This window comes from Jaculus jaculus, chromosome 5 (assembly GCF_020740685.1).
Source record: "Jaculus jaculus isolate mJacJac1 chromosome 5, mJacJac1.mat.Y.cur, whole genome shotgun sequence".
In the NCBI taxonomy this organism is placed as follows: domain Eukaryota; kingdom Metazoa; phylum Chordata; class Mammalia; order Rodentia; family Dipodidae; genus Jaculus; species Jaculus jaculus.
In genome coordinates, this window is record NC_059106.1 from 135637480 (window position 1) to 135662996 (window position 25517).

General features: G+C 43.4%; 1 pseudogene; it reads left to right on the forward strand.

Annotated features, from left to right (window-relative positions):
• The first annotated feature begins 14181 nt into the window (after positions 1 to 14181).
• Positions 14182 to 25517, forward strand: part of LOC101601109 — a 121725-nt pseudogene continuing 110389 nt past the window's right edge.

Below are 25517 nucleotides of genomic sequence, written 5' to 3' on the forward strand. Positions count from 1 at the left end.
AGGGCCTTAGCCACTGCAAACAAATTGCAGACACGTGTGTCACCTTGTGCATCTGGCTTACATTGGTTCTGGGGAGTCAAACCTGGCTCCTTAGGCTTCACAGGTAAGCACCTTAACTGCTCAGCTATCTTTCCCGCTCTGTTTCTTTCTTTTTGCTGATCATTGACTTGTTGTCCAGTAGCCCTTCCTCCCTTCCCTTGCTATTTTCCCTTTTTCCTATCTTTATTCTAATGCCATGGCCACATTGTAGATACTTATTATGGCATACAGCTAACTGACACTGGACCAGGTTAGGAGCTGCAGATGATGCAATGTTGGTCTTTCTGATGTATGACCTCACTCAGCATGTTTTTCTTCCAAGTCCCTCCATTTTCCTGCAAATTTGTTTGTTTCGTTTATCCTTACTAGAACTCCATTGTGTGCATGCACCACGTCTTCATTAACCATTCGTTTGTTGATGGGCACCTGGGCTGCTTCCAGGCCCCGGCAATTGTGAATAGAGCAGCAATGAAGATGGTTGAGGACGTGTCTCTGTGGTATATTGCAGAGTATTTAGTGTATATGCCAAAAAGAGGTATAGCTGGATCTAAAGGTAGTTCTATTTTCAGCTTTTTGAGGAGTTTCTATACTGATTTCCTTAGTGGCTGTACAAGTTTTCACTCCCATCAGCAGTGAATATGGGTTCTTCTTTTCCCACACCCTGCCAGCCTGGGCTGTCATTTGATTTTTTTAATATATATTTTTTATTATTGAAAACTTCTATACTTACAGACAACAAGCCATGGTATTTCCCTCCCTTTTCCCTCTTACCCTGTCATTACTCTGCTCTCCGTCATATCCCCTCCCTCTGTCCATTAGTCTCGCTCTTTTAATTTGATGGCATCCTCTTTTTCTCCTATTATGAGGGTCTTGTAGAGGTATTGCTAGGCACTGCAAGGTCGTGGATATCGAGGCTGTCATTTGATTTTTTTTATGAGAGAGAGAGTGAGAAGGACAGAGAATTGGTGCACCGGGGCCTCCAGCCACTGCAGTCAAACTCCAGATGCATGCACCACCTTGTGCACATATGCAACCTTGTGCATGTGTCACCTTGTGCATCTGGCTTACATGGAATCTGGGGAGTCAAACGTGGGTCCTTAGGCTTCACAGGGAAGCACCTTAACTGCTAAGCCAATTCTCTAGCTCCCATTTGATTTTTTTTTTTTATGGCTGTCATTCTGACTGGAGTGAGGTGGAATCTCATAGTCACTTTAATTTGCATTTCCATTATGAATAGAATTCTGAACATCTCTTTAAGTGTTTAATGGCTATTTGTATTTTTTCCTTGTGGAACTGTCTGTTCAATTCTCTGTCCTATTTTTTGTTTTTGAGTGGGATGCTTGATTTTTTTATTGTTTAGATTATTGAGTTCTTTGTAAATTCTAGATACTAAACCTTTGTTGGAGCTACTACCAGTGAAGATTTTCACCCATTTAGTAGGTTGTCTATTGACTCTGTTGATGGTTTTCTTTTCTTTTCTTTTTTAATGAGGTTCCTTCCAGTCATTGAGTGTTTGCCTAATTCCCTGGGCCCCTGGAGTCATGTTCAGAAAGTCTTTCTCTATTCATATATCTTGGAGTGCTCAGGTCTTATATCCAGGTCCTTGATCCATTTAGAGTTGATTTTAGTGCAAGGTGGGAGGAGAGGGCCCAAATTCAATCTTCTCCATGAAGCTCTCCAGTTTCTCCAGCACTGTCTGCTGAAGATGCCATCTTTGCTCCAGTGAGAGCCTTTGGCCTCTTTGTCCCGGATCAGGCAGCTGCAATTACCCAAACTCATACCTGCATCCTCAGTTCTAGTCCATTGATCAATGTGCCTGCTTTCATGCCAGCGCCATACTGGGTTATTATTATTATTATTATTATTATTATTACTATTGCCTTGGCTTGAAATCAGGTATGGTGATACCACCAGGGATATTCCTTTTGCTGAGTACATTTTTGGCTATTCAAGGCCTTTTCTTCTTCCCTATGAATTTTGGAACTTTTTTTGTTTTCTAATTGTGTGAAGAATGTTGCTGGGGTTTTAATTGGAATTGCATTGAATCTGTATATTACTTTTGGTAGGATGTCCATTTTAGCAATATTAATTCTTCCAGTCCATGAGTGTGGAAGACCTTTCCATCTTTTTCATGTCTTCCTCCAGTTCTTTCTTCAATATTTTTTTTCTTCAATATTTTTACGTTTTCATTATATAGGTATTTCACTTCTTTGGTTAGGGAGATTCCAAGGTATTTGATTTTTTTTTTCTTTTTTGTGACTATTATAAAAGGGACAGCATCCCTGACTTGTTTTTCCATGTTGTTGCCATTGATATATACAAAGGCTGGTGGTTTTTTAAATACTTTTTTGTTTAATTTTATTTATTTATTTGAGAGTGACAGACAGAGAGAAAGAGGCAGATAGAGAGAGAGAATGGGCACGTCAGGTCCTCCAGCCACTGCAAACGAACTCCAGATGCGTGCGCCCCCTTGTGCAACCAGTGATTTTTGTTGTTGTTTTTTTGTTTTTTGAGGTAGGGTCTCACTCTAGTCCAAGCTGACCTGGAATTCACTATGTAGTTTCAGGGCGGCCTTGAACTCACAGTGATCCTCCTGCCTCTGCCTCCTGAGTGCTGGGATTAAAGGTATATGCCACCATGCCCAGCCCAACTAGTGATTTTTGTGTGTTGATTTTATATCCTTCCATTTTGTTGAAAGTATTTATCACTTCTAGGAGGTTTTGGCGGGTTGTTTTTTTTTTTTTTATTTTTTTTTTTTTTATCTCTTAGGTATAGGATCATGTCATCTTCAAATAGGGCTAGTTTGACTTCTTCCTTTCCAGTTTATATCCCTTTTTTTTTTTTTTCCTCCCCTTCCCTTGTCTTTTTGCTTGAGCTAAAACTTCAAGTTCTATGTTGAAAAGCAGTGGTGAGAGTGGGCACCCCTGCCTAGTTCCAGACCTTAATGGGAATGCTTCAAGTTTTTCCCATTTAGTATGATACAGGCGTTAGGTCTGTTGTATAATGCCTTTATCGTGTTGATATATGGTCCCTCCATTCCTATCTTCTCCAGTGTTTTTTTTTTTTTTTTAATCTATTTATTTGAGAGAAAGAAGCAGATAGAGGAAGAGAGAATAGGCAGGCCAGGGCCTCCATCCACTGCAAATGAACTCCAGATGCATGCGCCCCTTGTGCATCTAGTTTATATGGGTCCTGGGGAGTGACACCTGGGTCCTTTGGCTTTGCAAGAAAGCACCTTAACCACTAGGCAATCTCTCTAGCCTTTCTCCAGTGTTTTAATCATGAAGCGATATTGAATTTTGTCAAAGGCCTTTCCTGCATCTGTAGAGATGATCCTGAGTTTCAGTCTGTTTATGTGATGCATTATGTTTATCAATTGCTGTATGTTGAACCAAGCCTGTATCCCTGAGATGCAACTTACTTGGTTGAGGTGGATGATACTTTTGATGTGCTCTTGAATTTTATTGAGAATTTTTGCGTCAAAGTTTATCAGGAATATCAGCTGTAGCTCTCTTTTCGTATCATGTCTCGGTCAAGTTTTGGTATTAATGTAATGCTGGCTTCATAGAAGAAACCAGGGAATGTTCACTTCTTTTCAATTGTGTGGAATAACTTGAGAAAAACTGGCTCTAGTTTTTCAATGAAGATTTGATAGAATTCAGTAGTGAAACTGTCTGGACCTGGACTTGTTTATTGCTGTTTTGGGGAACCTATTAATTACAGCTCCAATCTCATTTGATGTTATGTTTCTATTTAGGTAGTTTATCTCTTCTGGGTTTAGTTTTGGTAGGTGGTATGAGTTAAAGATTCATCCAGGTTTTCCAATTTTGTGAAGTATAGATCTTTGAAATATGTCCTGATGATCCTCCCAATTTTATTAGCATTTACTGTAATGTCTCCCTTTTCATGTCTTTATCTTGTTGATTTGAACCTTTTCTTTTTTCCTTTTGATCAAATTGGCTGGGGGTTTAATCAATCTCATTTACTTTTTCAAAGAACCAGCTCCTTGATTCATCCATTTTTTTTTATTTCCAGTCATTGATTTCTGCTCTAATCTTGATTATCTCTTTATGTCTGGTATTACTGGGTTTAGATTGTTCTAGTTTTTCCGATGCCTTCAGCTAGATGGTTAAGTTGCTAACTTGAGACCTCTCTGTTTTTGTAATGAAAACATTTACTGCTATAAACTTTCCTTTTAACTACTTTCATTGTGTTCTATAAGTTCTGATATGTTGAGTTTTCATTATCATTCAGTTTCAGAAATTTTTTGATTTCTTCTGCTACCTGTGCATTATTTAATAGTGAATTCCTCAGCCTCCAGGTGTTGGTGGAAATTTTCTTTGATAATTTTGCTGAAGATGTACTCTATGGCTTTGATCTGTCTTTCTTCCCCTTGTATGCCAATGATCTATTTGGTGTCTAAGGGGTCCCAAATTTCCCTAATAGCATTTTTTAAAATTTATAATTGTTTTTGGACTGCTAGACTATTTCCTCTGTCTTGTCCTCGAATTCTGAGAGTCTGTCCTCCATATGGTCTACTCTGTGAGGCTTTCTTGGAAGCCTTTTGAAACAGTTATTTCACTGTTGTCTATGACATTTTTTTTTAGCATCTCCATCTCTTTGTGGAATTCCAGTTTCATTTCTTGATTAGATTTGCTAGTTGTTTGTTGGAGTTCATTCCTGTACTTGATTATATCTTCATTGAGTTTATTCCACTGCCTATTGAGATGATTTATTCATTGTTTTTATTTCATTTCTTTTACCTTCTGCCAAGTTTTTTATTGTCTTCACTTTTTTGTGTGTGTTTTGTTTCTTGAGGTAGGGTCTCATTCTAGTTCAGGCTGACCTAGAATTCACTCTGTATTCTCAGGGTAGCCTTGAACTCACAACAATCCTCCTTCCTCTGCCTCCCAAGTGCTAGGATTAAAGGCGTGTGCCACCATGCCCAGCTCAGTCTCCAGGTTTTCGAGGTGTGTATTGAGTTCTTTTTGTGGATTTTTTTCCGTTTTCTTAAGCTATGCTTTGAGTTCATTCTTGAATTCTTTTTGTTGATTTTCTTCATTCAACCATGCTTTAAAATCTTTTGTGAATTATTTTGGTCCCAACTAATTCTTCCATCCTTTTATTCATGGCCTCAGTTTGTTGAACATACTTGCCATAGCTTCATTTGGGGGTCTTAAGGGTGAGGTTTCCTTTATGTTTGCAAAGGAGCTTCCATTGTGGGGCTAGGGTCTTTGGTGGGTGTCTTTTGGCTTAGTGTTTACGTTCTTTGTTTTGCTTTAGGGTTTGCCCATCTTGAAGTCATTGTCATGTTTTGCTAGGGCTGTGGCAGTTAGCATCTCTGTGGAATGTGCGCTGATTGCCCTGTTCAGATTTGGTCAAGGTAGGAGTGAGAAAGCGGTGTATTCACAGGCTTGGACTGGGTGCTCTTGAGCCTAAGCCAGACTTTCTTGCATATTCACTCTCCTGGGAATTCTGAGTGAGGCCCTGCAGTGCTTGCCCAATTCAGTGGGCAGGGAGGGTCCTGTTGACTCTGGTACTTGCTTTCTGGTCCTTGGTAGTAGGCTTGGCTGTAGCCATTGGTGGGAGGCAGGGTGAGGGAATCGCAGGGATCCTGCTTGGGGTTTGAATCTCAGTCATGGTGGTTATGGATGTTGGGGTTGAGGTGATGGCAGACAGATCCCCGCTTGTGAGCCTGACACAGCACTTCTTCTGTGGGGATCTGGTGGTTCCATACCTGCTCCACTGGGGAACAGGAAGGCAGGGCCTAAGCAGGGTATGGTGGCCCATGCTTTTAATCCCCACACTTGGGAGGCAGACGTAGGAGGATTGCCATGAGTTCAAGGCCACCCTGAGAAAACTACATAATGAATTCTAGGTTAGCCTCGGCTAGAATGAAACCCTACCTCAAAAAAAAAAAAAAAGAAAAAGAAAAAGAAAAAGAAAGAAAGAAAGAAAATAAAAAGAAAGCCAGAACCTAGTCTCACTGCACATGCATGCACTGGGTCCCAGACACCCCATTTGAACCACCAGGGAACAGGACCCAGAGCCCAGGTCAGGGTCCCAGCAGATCCACACCAGTTGCAGGGGAACCAAGAGCCCAGGCCTACCCACGAAGCTCACATGCAGGGTCCCACCTGACCCCCCCTTTTCTTTTCTTTTTATTTATTCTTTACAAGGAGAGAGAGAAAGAGAAAGGCTGCAAATAAACTCTAGATACATACACCACTTTGTGTATCTGGGCTTATGTGGACATGTGAAATCATCCTAGTATGTCAGCTTTGCAAGCAAGTGCCTTAACTGCTAAGCCATCTCACCAGCCCCATTTTTAAAATATCTTTTAGTATTTGAGGGAGGGGGGAGAGACAGAGAGAACTGTCATACCAAGGCCATTAGCCATTTACAAACAAACTGCAGACCATGTGTTACCTTGTGTGTATGGCTTTTGTGGGTACCAGGAAATCAAACCTGGGTCCTTAGGCTTTGCAGGCAAATACCTTAACTATTAAGCCTTCTCTCCAGCCCCTATTTTTTTTAAATTACATATGTGTATTCATGTACCACTGCACATGTGTCTCAGAGGCTTACCTTGGGCATTGGTATCTCCTCTCACCTTATTTAAGACAGGATCTCTCCTGTTTGCCACTGGGAAAGACAGACAAGCTGGCCCACTAGCTTCTAGATTCTCCCAACTCTGCTCCCTTCGCTCCAGGCACATTAGGATTACAGACACGTCCACTACTGTGCCACCAGCTTTACATAGGTGCTTGGGATCTAAACTCCATTCAGCAGGTTTGTGGATCAAGTGCCTTTAACCACTGAGCCATCTCCCCAGCCATGGAGTCTATTTCATAAGGTACTAGTCTTGCTCATGAGTGTTTCATCCTCATGACATAATAATTTCCCAAAGGTCCCACATCCTAATTCCATCACACTAAGGGCTAGGATCTCAATGTGAATTTGAGGGGAACATAAACATTCAATTCATAACTCTAGCAACAGGGCAAATCCACATGATGTTCTCATGACATAATGCACTGTGAAAAGCATAGCATCATTTCTGTGATGTTTCCATCAAAGAAGCGTAATTCTATAATTTTTTAAAATTTATTTATTTTGAGAGAGAGAGAGAGTGAATGGGTGTGCTAGGGCCTTTAGCCACTGAGAATGAACTCCAGACGCATGCACCCCTTGTGAGCGTATGTGACATGACACACTTGAATCCACACGAGTTCTTGGGGTTCTCTGGCAAGCACCTTAACCACCAAACCATCTCTACAGCCCAAGAAGCATAATTTTATTTGAGTCATGAGGAAACATCAGATAAACTCAAATTGAGGGATTGTTTAAGGAAAGAGGGAAGAAAAAAAGAAGGGAAGAAGGGAGGAGAAAGAAAAGAAAAAGAAAGAAAAAACATGAGACTCCTGACTTATACCTTGTAATCCCAGCTGAAAGAGAATTGCAAGTTTGAAGCCAACCTAGCCTTTATTATTATTATTTTTTTTAATTTTTATTTATTTATTTGAGAGTGACAGACACAGAGAGAAAGACAGATAGAGGGAGAGAGAGAGAGAATGGGCGCGCCAGGGCTTCCAGCCTCTGCAAACGAACTCCAGACGCGTGCGCCCCCTTGTGCATCTGGCTAACGTGGGACCTGGGGAACCGAGCCTCGAACTGGGGTCCTTAGGCTTCACAGGCAAGTGCTTAACCGCTAAGCCATCTCTCCAGCCCTATTTTTTTGTTAATCTGGTTTGGTTTTTCTCACTCTGGCCCAGGCTGATCTGGAATTCACTGTGTAGTCTCAGGGTGGCCTCAAACTCACAGCTATCCTCCTATCTCTACCTCCCAAGTGCTGGTATTAAAGGTGTGCGCCACCACACCCAGCTGGCCTCTATTCTTTAAAAATGCAAATATTATGGAACAAATAGAAAAAATAGGAACAGTTTTAGATCAAAAACAGACAAAGATGGGGCTGGAGAGATGTTTCAGTGCATTAAGTGCTTGTCACACAGTCATGAGGACCTGAGTTCAAATCCCCACCAACCACCTAAAAAAAATTCTAGGTGTGGTAGGGAGGCAGAGACAGGAGGGGCCCTGGGCTTTCTAGCTGACTCTGTGAGCTCTAGGTTCAGTGGGAGACCCCGTCTCAATAAATAAGGTGGGAGTTACTGAGAAAGACACATCTTATGTCAGCCTCTGGATTCCATATGTGCACCCACACATACATGTGCACCCACCTATAAACATGCACATGCACATGCAAAAAAACAATAAACATGACAACCAAATGCAAAGCATGATCCAGAATGTTCTTTTGCTATAAAAAAAACATTATTAGAAAAATTCATTGACTATAATTAAGGTTTGTATGCAGATAATATATTGACATGAATTTCTTAAACGTATGTTCAAACTTTTTGTGTGTGCATATGTGTGAGTGTGTGTGACAGTAGATGCCCTCATACTATGGCACACATGTAGAGGCTAAAGGACAGCTTCTGGGTCTGTCCTGGCCTTCTACCTCATTTGAGGCAGGGTTTCTCTCAATGTAGCTCTGCTGCTGTTTTTTGTTTGTTTGTTTTTAATTAACTTATTTATTTGGAAGGAAAGAGGGAGACAGACAGACAGACAGACAGACAGAATGGGTATCCCAGGGCCTCTTGCCTCTGCAAATGAATTCCAATGCATGCGCCACTTTGTGCATCTGGCTTTATCTGGATACTGGGGAATTGAACCTGGACTGCCAGGCTTTGCAAGCAAGCGCCTTTAACCACTGAGTCGTCTCTTTTGCTCGCTGAGAGCTCCTGCGAAGTTCTCCTATCTCCAGCTCCCATCTCACTCTCAGAATGCTGGGATTGCCGAAGCCCACCATGGCTTCCGGCTTTTCATGTGGAGTCTGAGGACTGAACTCAGGTACTCAGACTTGAACAGCCATCTCCCCCTGCCCTGATGCAGTTTCTTTGATTCTGATCATTGTATTTTAAGTATGTTATTTACTTGAGAGAGAGAAAGAGGCAGATAGAGAGAGAGAATGGGCATACTAGGCCTCCAGCCACTGCAAACAAACTCCAGACACATGTGCCTCCTTGTGTATCAAGGTTTATGTGAGTACTGGGGAATTGACCCTGGGTCCTTTGGCTTTGCTGGCAAGCACCTTAACTGCTAAACTCCAGCCTTGATCAATGTATATTTTTTAAAATTTGATGGATTGACTTATTGATTGGTTTGAGAAAGAGAAAAAGAATGGGCATGCCAGAGCCTCTCATCACTGTCAATGAACTCCAGTTGTATGCCCTACTTTGTGCATCTGGCTTTACATGGGTATTGGGGAGTTGAACCAAAGCTAGCAAACTTTGTGAGAAAGCACCTTTAACTACTGAGCTGCCTCCCCAGCCCTGATCATCATAGTTTTGTTTGTAGGAAACCTACCCTGAAGGATTTAAGGGCAAAAGGGTGTTGTGTATATATAACAGTTCAGGAATAAATATACCTATACACTTATATGTTTTTATTTAGATTGATAGATGTTAGATAGACATTAAATAGATAGGACAAATGTCCAGAGATCTGAGTGAAAAGTACGTGGGAATTCTTTTTACTACTAGTCTTACAAATGTCTTTAAGTACGAAATTATGAAAAAAATTAGAGATACAATATTAGTGCTTACAATTTTTTTTTATAATTTTTTTATTTGAGAGCGACAGACACAGAGAGAAAGATAAATGGAGAGAGAGAGAGAGAATGGGCGCGCCAGGGCCTCCAGCCACTGCAAATGAACTCCAGACGCGTGTGCCCCCCTTGTGCATCTGGCTAATGTGGGTCCTGGGGAATCGAGCCTTGAACCGGGGTCCTTAGACTTCACAGGCAAGCGCTTAACCGCTAAGCCATCTCTCCAGCCCTAGTGCTTACAATTTTAAACCACTTTGATTGTAAAAAGAAAGAGAGGGAAGATAAGTTAGCCAAGGTTTTTAGTTTGAACAAGAGAGGGTCATGGAGTAGATGTGCCGTGGAAGAAGAAGGGAGCCAGCAAGAGAGGGATGGGCAGGACAGGAGAGGGCGGGGAGGGGAAAAGTAAGAGCAAAGTATAATTATATGTAAGTAAGAAAATGTCGGGCTGGAGAGATGCCTTAGTGGTTAAGCACTTGCCTGTGAAGCCTAAGGACCCCGGTTCAAGGCTCGATTCCCCAGGACCCACGTTTGCCAGATGCACAAGGGGGCGCACACGTCTGGAGTTCCTTTGCAGTGGCTGGAGGCCCTGGCGCGCCCATTCTCTCTCTCTGTCTCTTTCTCTCTCTGTCTGTCACTCTCAAATAAATAAACAAAAAAATTAAAAAAAAAAAAAAAAGAAAAAGAAAATGTCAAGCTGGGTGTGGTTGCGCACATCTTTAATCCCAGCACTCAGAAGGCAGAGGTAGGAGGGTCGCCGTGAGTTCGAGGCCACCCTGAGACTACATAATGAGTTCTAGATCAGCCTGGGCTAGACCAAGACCCCACCTCAAAGCCTCTTTCCCTCCAAAAAAAAGTCACAGTGAAATCCATTTCTTTTTATACTGACCAAATGATAATAATTAATAATAATAATAGTAATTAAAGAGAAAAGGTTTAAAAAAAAGAGAGAAGAGGTTTTGGTTTGGCTTTGTTAATGGGAGAAAAATTTCTCATACAACAATACAAAGGGAATGGCAAGATACTAGTTAGGAGAGAACAGGGGCTGGGGGAGAACAGGTAAGAAGAGCATGAGTGAAAGAAAGAATAGAAAAAGAAAATAAGAAAGTGGGGCTGGGGTATAGTGCAGCTGGTAGAGGGTTTGCCTGACGTGCACAAAGCCCTGGGCTGCGTCTCTGTGCCACATACACTGGCTGGGGTGGCGTACACCTATATTCCCAGCATGTGGCAGAAGAAGTCAAAAGGATCGGGAGTTTAAAAAGGTCATTCTCAGCTACATAGAGAGTTTGAGGCCAGCCTGGGTCAGTGACCATGTCTCAAAAAAAAAAAAAAAAATGAGAAAATGGTTGTGATTATATTTTTAAAAAATTGCTCATGGGCTGCTGAGCATTGTGGCACATGCCTTTAGTGCCAACACTGGGGAGGCAGAGGTAGGAGGGTTGCTGTGAGTTTGAGGCCGCCCTGAGATGACCCAGGTCAGCATGGGCTAGAGTGAAGCCCTACCTCAAAAAAAAAAAAAAAAAAATTGGGCTGGAGAGATGGCTTAGCTATTAAGCGCTTGCCTGTGAAGCCTGAGGACCCCGGCTCGAGGCTCGGTTCCCCAGGTCCCACGTTAGCCAGATGCACAAGGGGGCGCACGCGTCTGGAGTTCGTTTGCAGAGGCTGGAGGCCCTGCCGCGCCCATTCTCTCTCTCTCCCTCTCTCTCTCTCTCTCTCTCTGTCATTCTCAAATAAATAAATAAAAATGAACAAAAAAATTTAAAAAAAAATTACTCATGGCTTCAAAAATACTTAGCCATAGGACAGACAGCACACGTGCCACACACGCAAAGTATCGGTCTGTTTTATTTCTCTGATAATGGCACTTTAGGGTACTAATATAACTAAATCTCTAAGTCATCTGAACATTTGTGTATGCAGTATCACCTGAAATAAATTAAGCCTACAAAACTAGAGAACCCAATTAAATTAACAAGGAGAATAAAACAATTTACATTAAATGCAGAACTGTAGAATGTGTCTGTAAAAGAATACAAAACACCAGGCTGGAGCCGTTAAAATGCTTGCCTGCAGAGCCTGACAATCTGGGTTTAATTCCCCAGTACCCACATAAAGCCAGATGCACAAAGTGGCACTTATGTCTGGAGTTCCTTTGCAGCCACTAGAGGCCCTGGCAGACCCATTCTCTCCCTGTCTACCACCCCCAATCTCTCTTTGCTTGCAAATAAGTAGTAATAATAATCAATTCCTTTACAAAAAAAGAACACAGGGGCAGGAAAGATGGCTTAGTGGTTAAGGTATTTGTCTATGAAGCCTAAGGACCAAGGTTTGAGTCCTCAGTATCCACATAGCCAGATGCACAAGGTGGTGGTGCATGCATCTGGAGTTTGTCTGCAGTGGCGAGAGGCATCTGGGGACAGGCAGGCTAGGGAGTGTGGCCTGGGCTACAGAAGCATGGACTACACCTTAGTCCCCAAGGCTCAGACACATAGAATTCTTTTCTTTGGCTCATGGAGCTAGTTAAGGTGAATTGCTTTGTAACTATAAATCTAATGTTCTTTCCACCATACAGGACCTCCACTGACATTTCCAGTGGTTACCCATTGGGAAGTACCATTCCTGGATGCAAAGGGAGGCATGGGGGAGCTTTTATTTTGGTAATTGTAAGACAAGGGGATGCTGCCGCCACTTACTGAATGAGACCCGAGATGTTAAAGTTGCTTCTTGGAATCTAAGAAGCCCACCAAGGAAGATGGTCTATCAAAATACCATGATAGCTCTGTCAGAAACAGAACAAGAGCTGGCAGGGTGGCATGCCTATAATCCCAACACGGAAGGCTAAGGTAGCAGAAGTGCCATGAGTTTGAGGACAGCCTTGTTACAGAGTTATGTTTCAGGTCAACCTAGGCTAGAATGAGAAAAGAAGGAAAGAGAGAAAGATAGAAAGAGAGAGGAAGGATGGAAGGAAGGAAGGAAGGAAGGAAGGAAGGAAGGAAGGAAGGAAGGAAGGAAGGAAGGAAGGAAGGAAGGAAGATAGGAAAGGAAAGAGGAAAAAAAAAGAACATAGACATTAGGCTCCTGGAATCAGTCCAGCCCACCTTCCCTGATGGAGTTGAGTGACAGCCATACCCAAAAGTAAACACTGTGGGGGACTTGCTCCTTCTGCTTCTGCTTTGCCTAGATGCTTTCATCTCCTTGTTGGTACCTCTAAGGTCAGCGATGGTCATGAGCTGCCCCTGCACATGGACATGAGCAGAGTGATTTCCAAGCCTCCCTTTGTAGCTCCCTGAGGTGGCCAGGTTCACAGGTTCACTAAGCTAGCATTGAACACCTTCAGGGATAACTAACTTCTTACAAAATTGTCTGGTTATAAAACATTTTCACTTACATTATTTCATTCAGTCTTCCCATTCACCCAATGGAGTGGTTATTTACAACGCTAGTTTTACTAATGATAAAAACTAGGATCAAAGTAGAAATGGCTTGTCCCAATACTGGGTCAGTCAGTAAAATATGGAGCTGAAGCAAATCCTGGCCTTTCAAGGCCAAATGCGAAGTTTTCCCCAGACTACCTGTTGCCCTTGAGACAAAAGTCTGTCTTGTTCTGGCTCCCTGGATCCAGCCGGGCAATGACCTCCTCTCTCCTCATCCTCTTTCCCTTATGCTGTTCTGTTCACTTCGAAGAAAACGAACAAGAAACGAGCTTGCTCTCAGCTTCTGAGGCAGTAGCGCCATAGTGGCTTAAAGGCAGTGAACTTTTATTAGCAAGACTGGTTAAGAAGATCTTGCTATCCATACAGCAAAGATGACCAGTTAAAGTGATTCCTGCCGGGCATGATGGCACATGCCTTTAATCCCAGCACTTGGGAGGCAGAGGTAGGAGGACTGCCATGAGTTCAAGGCCACCCTGAGACTACATAGTGAATTCCAGGTCAGCCTGAGTTAGAGTGAGACCCTACCTCGAAAAGAAAAAAAAAAAAAAAGGGGGGGGATGCCTGATTCAAAAAGTTAAGAAGGTCCTTTCAAATTGGATAGCCGGGAACTCAGCTTCTGGGAAGACAGCATGGTTAAAGCCTCTGGACTGTCAGAAGAAGAAAATGGAAAAAGGAGAAGAGAAATATGTGAGAGTGCTTATGAAGACTAAAGCAGATCCTTCTAAGAAAGAGGCTAGCGTCCAACAGGGACAGCAAGATGACTGGGCTGCTGCCTAGAGAGGAAGCTAGGGGAAATGTCAGTGTTTCTCAAATAGTCTTGCCCAGAAAACGTGTCAACAAACACCCAGCCAAGCTTAGCAGATACAACTCAGCTGAGAAGCAAGGAGACATCCCTTGAGGGAGACGCACTGGAACGGAGTTAAAATATATATTAAGTTCACAATCATTCAGAAGTGCCAAAGGCCCAGAGGCTATCTCTGGACTCTAACTTTGAACTTCTTCTGTGGCTCTTAAAGTGACGTGTGCGGTGTTTTAGGAAGCATGATCCGAATCCACAATGGGGTAGTGGGAGCACTGGCCATCAAATGGGACCCCTGCTTTCACCTTGACTTCAAACGCTGTACTGATGTCGTTCCAGAGGGAGTTCTGGGGCCTACTGCTTTCCCCAAAATGGAAACCAGGTCCAGAGGCATCTTGGCAGCCTGGCAGTTTCAGGTAAAAAGAAAAAAGGTTTATTTTTACAGTATCCTACAAAATGCCCTTCTTTTCTGAAATCCTTTAGAAGTTGTGTTCAACTCCTCTCTCTAGCCATGGGTACAAAGATTGTAATAAGTTCAAAAATGTTTCAAAATAACTCCTTTCTTACACATATCAAACCTTGGGCAAATACAGAGGTACCAAAAGAGACATTTTGTACTACCAGAAAATAAGCATTTTTGTGATCCTTACTGCATTAAAAAAAATATTTTATTTATTTATTTGAGAGAGAGAGAGAGAGAGAGAGAGAGCGAAGGAGGGAGAGAATGGGCATGCCAGGACCTACAGCCGTTGCAAACAATCTCCAGATGCATGTGCCACCCTGCGCATCGGGCTTACGTGGGTCCTGAAAGATCGAACCGTGGTCCTTTGGCTTTGCAGGAAAGTGCCTTAACCGCTAAGCCATCTCTCTAACCCACTTACTGCGTTTCAAATGTTTTAATTTTAGGGCTTTTAATTAATTTTAAAAATTGAATAAATAGCCAGATATGGAGGCACACGCCTTTAATCCTAGCACTTGGGAGGCTGAGGTAGGAGGATCACTGTGAGTTTGAGGTCAGCCTGTGACTACATAGTGAATTCCAGGTCTGCTTGGGCTAAAGCAAGCCTTTGCTTCAGAAACCTTTTTTATTTTTTTATTTTTCGAGGTAGGGTCTCACTGTAGCCCAGGCTGACCTGGAATTCACTATGGAGTCTCAGGGTGGCCTAGAACTCACGGCGATCCTCCTACCTCTGCCTCCTGAGTGCTGAGATTAAAGGCGTGTGCCACCACGCCCGGCAGAAACTTTTTTGAATAAATAAATACCTGGGCTGGAGAGATGGCTGGGCACTTGAAGGCATTTGCATGCAAAGCGTACTGGCCCAGGGTTCAATCCCCCAGCACACATATAACGCCACACCCAAAACATGGTGCATATGTTTGGCATTCATTTGCGGCAGGAAGAGACCCTCATGTGCCCATGCACATGCACACACCTGTGCAAATAAAAAATTAATAAAAATAAGAAAACAGGTAGAGAAATGCAGGGTAATCGCCTATGGAAAAGAACTCCAGATAATTCATGTGACTGCTACCCCCCTGGACATCCTACGACTTCCTATTCCTAGGCTATGGGCTGTGAACAGCGACTTCCTTTCAAAGAGCACAGAAGAAAAGGGAGCTGGGCAGGTAAGAAGGAAGTCTCAAGTGGAGAGCCCTGATAACCCTACCTCAATAGTGATTAGTCATGTTGGTAAAAGTCGCTTTGCTTTTGCAAAAGTAGCTTTCCTCCCAAAAGCCACTCCCCATGCCATCATAAGAAAAATCAGGCAAGCTGAGTGTGGTGGTGCACGCCTTTAATCCCAGCATTTAGGAGGCAGAGGTAGGAGGATCGCCGTGAGTTCAAGTCCACCCTGAGACTACATAGTGAATTCCAGGTCAGCCTGGGCTAGAGTGAGACCCTATTTCAAAAAAAACAAAAAGGAAAAGAAAGAAAGAGAGAGAGAGAGAGAGAAAGAGAGAGAGAGAGAGAGAGAGAGAGAGAGAAAGAGAGAGAGAGAGAGAGAGAGAAAGAAAGAAAGAAAGAAAGAAAGAAAGAAAGAAAGAAAGAAAGAAAGAAAGAAATAAAGAGAGAAAAGTCAGGCAAATTCAGTAGAGACAAATTCTACAAAAATTAAACCAGTAATTTCAAAACTGGTCAAGGCATTTTTTTAATTCTTTTTTTAAATTTTTTGTTTTGTTTTATTTATTTGCAAGCAGAGAAGGGGGAAGATAGAGAGAGAAAGGCCATGTTAGGGCCTCTAGCCACTGCAAATGAACTTCAGGTGCATGTGCCCCCTTGTACATCTATCTGGCTTATGTGGGCACTGGGGAATTGAACCTGGGTCCTTTGGCTTTGCAGGCAAGTGCCTTAACCACTAAGCCATCCCTCAGGCCCTGGTCAAGGCATTTAAAAAAATTAATTAATTGATTTGCATTTGTGTGTGCGTGTGTGCGAGTATGCATGTGTGCACATGCCCACATGCCCACGTGCATGGGTACACTGGGATCTCTTACTACAGATATCTGTCCCAACTTTACATGGATAGCTGGGGGATTGAACCTGAGCTGGCAGGCTTTGCAAGCAAGCACGTTTAACTTTTGAGCCCTCTTCCCAATCCCTCAAAGTCAAGGCCAGCCTTGGGATATATGAAACCCTGTCTAAAGTTTAAAAAAGGAAAACAAGAAAGCATCTGCGATGGCTAATCCTGATTGTCAACTTGACTGGATCTGGATTCCACTAAGACTCACCTCTGAGCCTCTGGGCCTGTGAGAGATGTGGGTATTTCCAGGAAGGATTGGCTGAGGGGGAACTCCCTTCCTCAGGGTGGGCGGACCCTTCTAGTGCTGGCTTGGATAGAAAAAGATCCAGGGGGAAAGAAGTGCTTCTTGCTGGCTGGCCTTTGCTCCTTGCTGGTTGCAGCAGTGGGGCGGCTGCCGTCCTTCCCTAGCTGAAAACCAGCAACTCTCCAGGAACCTTCCAGGCCTTCAGCACCAGACTGGGACTGCTGAGGCATTCCACTTCATGAACCAAGCAGCTACTGGTTGTCAGCCTCTGCAGCATATAGCTAGGTGAATATTGGATTCCCCAGCCTGTCAGTTGTGAGCCATTCTATTCAATCTACCTCTACAGTGTATATACATCCTACTAGTTCTCTCCTCGAGAGAACCCATACTGATACACCGCCACAACCAAGAAGAGCCTAAGGCTCCACAGCAACCAAGTACATGCAGGCTTCTAAACACGACCATGAAACAGGAAAGGGGCATTAGGTAAAAGCTAAATGTATGAACTTTAGCTGGTAGTGTGTCAATATTGGTTCCTTCATTCTAAAAGCTATGTCTTACTGACATAAGATGTTAATAGCTGGGTGTGGTGGTTCTCACCTTTAATCTCAGCATTTGGGAGGCAGAGGTAGGAGGATCGCCATGAGTTCAAGGCCACCCAGAAGTCTCTACCTTAAAAAAAAAAAAAATGTACTAATGGGCTGGAGAGCTGGCTCAGTAGGTAAAGCTCTTGCTGCCCAAGTGTGAGGAGCTGAGCTCAGACCCCCAGCACCCACATAAAGCCAAACACGTGCCTGTAACCGCAGAGTGCCTACAGGGATATAGGACAGCAGAGACAGGAGGATTCCTGGAAGCTCATGGGTCAGCTCCCCTGGGATATGCAGTGGTGAACAAGAGACCCTGCCTCAAACAAGGGGGCAAGCAATGACGGACACCAGAGTTGTCCTCTGACGTCCACATGTCAACACTCATACACTCACACACAAATACACACGTCACACATGCACACACATACATGCAACTTTTTTAAGGATGTTAAAAATAGAAGAAACTAGGAATAGAATATATAGTAACTCTCTGTACTGTCTTCGTAATTCCTCTGTTAAAAACTCAAAAATAAAGTCTGTTAAAAAATAGCTATAAGAAAAAGAAAAAAAATAGCTCTAAGAAGCCGGGCGTGGTGGCACACGCCTCTAATCCCAGCACTTGGGAGGCAGAGGTAGGAGGATCACCGTGAGTTCGAGGCCACCTTAAGACTACATAGTGAATTCCAGGTTGGCCTGAACTAGCATGAGACCAAAAAATATATAAATAAATAAAATAAAATAGCCATAAGATCCAGGTGAAACTCTGCCTCAAAAAACAAAAACAGAATAAATAAATGATACCTATAAGAGTTAGGTGTGATGGTGCTTGCCTTTAATCCCAGCACTAGGAAGGCAGAGCTAAGAGGTTAGAATGAGACCCTACCTCCAAAAAAAGAAAAAAGCTATAAGAGCTAGGGAGATGGTAAAGATGGTTAAAGGTGCTTTGTTGCAAAGCCTATCAGCCCATGTTCTATTACCAGGTGCCCATGTAAAACAAGGCACACACACACACACACACACACACACACACACACACACACACACACCTGGTGCATGCATCAGGAGTTTATTTGCACTAGCAGGAGACCCTAGCACACCCTTTCTTTCTCTCTCCCTCTCTAATAAATAAATATTCAAATATATTTTAAAAGAGAGAAAGATATCCAGGTAAGGTGGCACACACCTTTAATCCCAGCATTTAAGAAGGCTGACGTAGGAGGAGGATCACTGTGAGTTTGAGGCCAACCTGGAGCTACAGAGTGAGTTCCAGGTCAGCCTGGGCTAGAGTGAGACCCTATCCCCGCCCCCCACAAAAAAGAAAAGAAAGGAAAAGAAAGAGAGAGAGGGAGAGGGAGAGGAGAGGGGACAATACCAGAGTTCTACTATCCCCTTCATGATCATGGTCCAAATGACTAAAGCACCCCACCAAGTCCCACCTCTTAAAGGGTACCTCACTTCCCAGTGGTGCCATCCTGGGGCCATGCCTTTAGCAAATAAATCTTTTAGGTAAGAAGTAAGTCTTTTGGGTACTTCTGAGATCCAAACTATAGCATCTGTCTTACTAGAAACATTTTCTAAAAGTATTAAAAGTCAGCTGTTCAGTAGAAGTAGAGATGGGGTCCTAGAACCCAGAAAATTGGTGTTGTCTCCCATGGTTACCAGGAGACTCCCTAGGGGCTCAGCTGCATAACTGGTCATTGAACGCATATTTGTGATGCTGGGGGTTACAGCTTTGAAACAAGAGAGACATATCTCTGCCTTCCGTAGAGGTAATCTGAAAGCCCTTGAACAAGGGCAGTAGTTCTCAATCCTGGTTGGACTTTAAATCATCAAAAAAAGAAAAGAAAAAAAAATATATATATATATATATGTATATATATTTTAAAATACCAATGTTTGAGCCTCTTCCAACCCAATTAAGTCAGAATCGCTAGCCAGATGTGGTGGCACACACTTGTAATCCCAGCACTTGGGAGGCTGAGGCAAAAGGACAGAGGCAAGTTTGAGGCCAGCCTGAGCTGTAGCTCACTGTGAACAGTGAGATTCTGTCTCAAAAAAAAAAAAAAAAAAAAAATCAGAATCTCTGAGGGTAAGACACACAAATGTGTATGGTTTCAAATCTTCCCCAAAGAGTGTCTCAAGTACATTATAGCCAGGATTGAGAAACACTGGTTAAAATACTTAAGAAAAAAAAAAAAAAAGAGTGTCCTGAGATCTTTACCATCCTGAAAAAGAACAGGGCAGAGAGAGCCTGGAAGGACAGAGTGGTGGGAGCAGGAGCAGAGGTTCCTCAAAGCTGCTGTCGGCAGTGGGGGGCGGGGGTGATGGAAGGGTGCTGGGGAGCCGTGGTGAGCAGCAGCCCACGCGCCTGCTCCTTTTAGAACAAATCAGCTCTTCTCCGACATACGCACTGGAGAAGCCTTCTCCTGGAATTTTCCAGCACAGCTAGGGACTACTTCCAGCACAGAAGCATCCAGCTTAGATTCTGACAGTTGAGGCAGAGTCTCAACGCTGGAAGGCCCTTAAAGGGTTGTCGATCACTCCTCTTTCTTGTTTGTTCTTCCTCCTTTCTTCTCTCTCTGTCCTCTCTCTCTTACTCCAGGAGCCATATGTTTCAGAGCAAGTTTTCTTCCTGGCACACCTGAACATACCTGGAGATACCTGGCCTTTCTTTTGGCTTTCTATAACCACAAATGACAATGCAGAGCAAGGAAAAGCCCAGAAGACAGGCTGAACGGGAAAGAAAGGGACAGCAGAAAACCCAGTAACCTGGAGTTGAGCGATTCTCTTGCCACTCATAACCGTGCAGGGAAGGTTTTATCCTCCCCACCTCACACAAAAGGGAACTGAGTATTTGTTTGACAGAGAGATAGATAATGGGTGCAACTGGGCCTCTAGCTGCTGCAATCCACCTCGAGACTCATGAGCCTCTTTGTGCATCTGGCTTTATGTGAGTACTGGGGAATCGAGCCTGGGTCTTTTGGCTTTGCAGGCAAGCAACTTAACCACTCAGCTATCTCTCCAGCCCCTTCAAATGTCTTCATCAGGTTCATTTAGCTCACCAAAGACAGAACAAGGCTTCACTTCACCTTTACAACAATTCTGTTCCCTGTTTTCAGATGAGGCACAAAGATGAGGGCAGCAGAGTAAGGCTTTGATGTGGGCAGAGGTCCAAGGCTCTTTCAGTATCAGATCCTTAACATCCATGTAAAATGCCAACCGCGGCAGCCCAAGCCTAAAACCTCAGAGCTATGGAGGAGACTGAAGGATCCCAAGGGCTTACTGGCCGCCTTGATTAGCACAATTAATGAGCTCCAGGTTCAGTAAGAGACCTCGTCTCAAAAAGTAAGGTAGAGGGCTGGAGAGATGGCCTAGCGGTTAAGCGCTTGCCTGTGAAGCCTAAGGACCCCGGTTCGAGGCTCGGTTCCCCAGGTCCCACGTTAGCCAGATGCACAAGGGGGCACACACGTCTGGAGTTCGTTTGCAGAGGCTGGAGGCACTGGCGCGCCCATTCTCTCTCTCTCCCTCTATCTGTCTTTCTCTCTGTGTCTGTTGCTCTCAAATAAATAAATAAAAATTTTTAAAAAAAAGTAAGGTAGAGGGCTGGAGAGATGGCTTAGTGGTTAAGGCATATGTCTGTGAAGCCTAAGGATCCAGATTTGATTCTCCAGGCCCCACGTAAGCCAGATGCACATGATGGCACCTGTGTTTGGAGTTCATTTGCAATGGCTGGAAGCCCTGGCGTACCCATTCTCTCTCCCTCTCTCTCTCTCTCTCTCTCTCAAATAAATAAAAATACATCTTTAAAAAAGTAAGGTAGAGAGCCACTAAGTAAGACACCTGATGCCAACCTCTGGCCTCCATACACACATGCACATACATGTGTGTACACCTTCACATGTGTCTGCCAACATGCATACAAACATGCAAACACAAACATAAAAATGTCTTGAAATTCCCATTCATGCCTTCCTATTAGTTTGTCTTTCTCTTTGTTGGACTGTATTAGATCTGCCACCTGGTCTTCTAATTTAGTCTGTCCTCTCCTTGATCCATTCTACTGGTGAGACTTTCCACAGAGTTTTCTATTTGACTTTCTCTGTTTTTCATTTCTAATTATTTCTGATTGGGATTTTTTATTTTTATTATTTCTATTTCCTTACTCATGTCTTGTATTGACCTCCTTCTTTCATGAAGTTGGTTTCCTGAGTTCTTCTTCAGGAGCTGTTTTCTCCTTTGATTCCTTTGATTTCTTTGAGTATAGATACAATCTTTTTTTTTTTTTTTTTTTTGGAAATCTTTGTCATCTAAAGCAATCTCACTGAGGGTTACTTCTGATGGATTTATAATTTTTTGTGGGATTGTATTGTCTTGATTTTTTGTGTTTCTTGTAGAGATGTAGAGATTTTTGCATCTTGAGTTAATTTGATGCTTGGGTTTTCTAATTATCTTCAGTGTTCTTAGCTGTGTAAATCCAACTTTATATACCTTCAGGGTAGGAGTTTAAGGTGCCAAGTATAGCTCTCGTAGTCCAAGAAAACAGCAGGAGTGGCCGTTGGTGTTAATCCAAACTAGCACAGAGTATTCATGCCGTAGTGGGAATTAAAGCAAATAGTTAATCTAATGAAGCCAAAGTCCCTAAGGGGGTGTGTTGCCCCACACCCTTATTCCTGTCAACTGGGAGGTTGAGGTTTCTGGTCTGAAATGAGTTCCAGGTCAGCCTGGGGTGGAGATAGACCCTGGCCCCAGTAATGACAAAAGAAAAAGACAAAGGTCCTATGAGTCAGGAAACATCAAAGCAACAATAGTAAACCCCAAAATACAGCTTGTTTGAGAATGGTAAAGCTGACCAAGAATATGCAACACACAACCTGTCCTGACATGGAAAGAGATGAGTACTTCCAATGCAGACCTACATGCCTGTCTTCGTGAAAGCAAACCCTGTTATCTTTTGGGATGGCTTCCACTCTAGCCAATGCTGAGTGCCCTCCTCAATCCCTCTCTGTTGCACTGTGGATTTGGTGTTCTGGTCGGCTGTGACGCAGCCAGGAGAGAACGAATTCGCTAGAGATTCACGGCACTCTCAGTTGGGGGATGGGAAGCTGTGCAAGATGCCTGGAGCTGTATCTGAGCTGCTCAGCTGGTCCCGTTTATCTACTTCCTATGTATCCTTTTAAACGTACATAATATTCCCACCCAGTAGCACATATGCACGTTGTATCCACTTCTTAGAGCAGCCATACAATATCCCAGAAACTTCATGGCTTAAAACATCAGAAATGTACTGTCTCACAGTTAAGACCAAAAGTCTAAAGACATAGTGTTTGTGGGATTATAAAGCTTTTAAGGGATAATTTGTTCCATGTCTCTCTCTCTCTCTGCACTCCTGGTGTTACCAGTAATTCTTGGTATTTCTCAGTTTGTAGACGCAACTCTTCAATCTGTGCTTTCAATCACATGCCTCCCCTTCCCATGTCTCTCCATATATCTTCTCCATGTCTTATAATGATACCAGTTATATTGGGTTAAGGACCAACCTCACTCCAACATAACTTCACCTATGTGTTACCTACATCTACAACTATGCTGTTTCCTTTTAAAAAATATTTAGTTATTTACTTGAGAGAGAGAATGGGTGTGCCAGAACCTACTGCTGCTGCAAATGAAGTCTAGACATATGGGCCACTTTGAGTATCTGGCTTTACATGGGTCCTGGGGGATTGAACCCAAATCATCAGGCTTCACAAGCAAAGTACCTTTATATATATATTTATTTAGAGACGGGGTCTTGTTATGCTGCCTAGGCCATCCTTGAACTCCTGGGCTCAAAGGATCCTCTTACCTGGACTGGAGACATGTTCTAAGCATGACTGGCTTAGACTTGGTTATTTATATATTTCTGAAATGTAAAAAATATGTTGATAGACAAAATAGTCCTTTTTTTCCCCTCCTGAAACATATGGGTTTATTACAGAGCTGGCTCATATTGATGATTATATATTGCCAATTTGACAGGACCTAGGACCGGGGAGAGATTATGTAGATTAGGTCAGCCTGTGTGCTGTGTGTTAGTGGGGGCATGTCTTGATGAGGTCAATTAAGGTGGCTCTTCCATTCCATGGGCTGGGGTCCTGGGCGTGTAAGAAGGGGAGAGCTGGCTGAGCATGAGCATCCATCTCCCTGCTCTGCCCCCTCTCTGATGGACTGCTTGTGGCCGGCTCCTGCAGCCATGCCTTTCCTACCATGGTGAACTATACCTGGAGCTATATGCTGAAATAGATTTTTGTCGGGCATTTTGAGAAGCTAACTGATATGATTATAGGAAAAATATATACAAACAAACCCCAAGTGACTATCACTCCTGCTAGGCATATGGTACACTTGTAACCTCAGCCACTCCGGAAATGGAAGCAATGAGGATTGGGAGTTTGATGCCAGCCAGGTTGTATAGCGAGTTCAATGCCAGTCCAGGCAATTTAGAGAGAGCCTATATCAAAATAAAATAAGGAGCCAGGCATGGTCAGAACTAAAATCCCAGCACTTGAGAGTGACAGACACAGAGAGAGGGAGAGAGAGAGAATGGGCGCGCCGCCAGGGCTTCCAGCCTCTGCAAACGAACTCCAGATGCGTGCGCCCCCTTGTGCATCTGGCTAACGTGGGACCTGGGGAACTGAGCCTTGAACCGGGGTCCTTAGGCTTCACAGGCAAGCGCAAGCCTAAAACCTCAGTATCAGGCATGTATTCCCTCTCATGGAGTGGGCCACTGAGAAATCCTGCTGGAGCTGAGCTAAAAACCTCCTCTGTGTATACCAGCTGACAGAAAGCTGGAAAAAGCTATGCTGCATGCAGTTCAATGGGAGAGAGAGAAATCACCAATGGAGTTCCTCAACAGTGGACACTGCAAGCCTTAAATTTGACCAGCCAGGCCAAATGAGCCAATGGGTGCAATAGTGGCATGTCTATTACAGGGGAAACCAACTGCTCTCTAATTGGAACGGAGGCCCACTCCATGAGAGGGAATACATGCCTGATACTGAGAACCCATGACAGGGGTAGTCATGAACCCTAGGGGTGTAATGTCTGCTGGTGTCTGGCTAAATGTATATACTATGCTCACCAAACTGCCTGGTAAGCATTTCACTTAACGTTCATACCCATATGTTAATGCTACTATCACTTTTGGTGACCTTGGGATGACTCAGAAAGCACCATAGTACTGAGAAGAAGTGACAGAGGAGTGCTCAGCACTGAAACATCTCTATCACACCTTCCAAGGCTCAGGGTCCCTTGCAGAAGAGGTGGCAGAAAAAATATATGAACCAAAGGAAAGGTAGGACTGCTTACAACATTCTCCAGACACAAAATGGCCTGGATATCTATGACCTCACAGTTCCTGACATTACCTACACAAGACCATCATAATAAGAGGAAAGGATCATGACATCAAAATTAAAGAGAGACTGATTGACAGGGTGAAATGTATGATGGAGAATGGAGTTGCAAAGGGGAAAGTGGGGGGGGGAGGGAATTACCATGGGTTATTATCTATAATTATGGAAGTTGTCAATAAAAAAGCAAAAGCAAATTAAAAAGAAAGAAAGAAATAATAATAATTCTAGAACTATGCATCAATAAAATACTTTTTTTTTTTTTTAGTTTTTTAAGAGAGGGTCTCACTCTAGCCCAGACTGGCCTGAAATTCACTATGTAGTCTCAGGCTGGCCTAGAACTCACAGTGATCCTCCTACTTCAGCATCCTGAGTGATGGGATTAAAGGCGTGTGCCTACCATGCATGCCCAGCTAAAATACATTAATTTTAAAGAACTAACTCAAGCTGTGATCCCAAGACTGAGAAGGCTGAGATGAATTTGGTCAGCCTGGGCTCTAAAAGGTGAATACATTGTTATTTATGACTACTGGCAAACTAAGTTTGTATTAAACTGTTGACAATGCTGAAAATTGAAGTTTAGATGTAACTCAGTTGGTAGAGTGCTTGGCTAACATGCACGAAGCCTTGGGTTTGATTCCTAGCACCACACAGACCAGGTATGGCGGTGCCTGCCTGTGCTCCAAGCACAAGGAAAGTAGAGCCAGAAGGATCAGGGATTCAAAGCCACCTACTGCTACATGGCAAGTTGGAGGCCACCTTGGAATACATGAGACCCTAACTCAACAAGAAACTTATTCAAGCCAGGCTTGGTAGCTCACACCTGTAATCCCAACATGC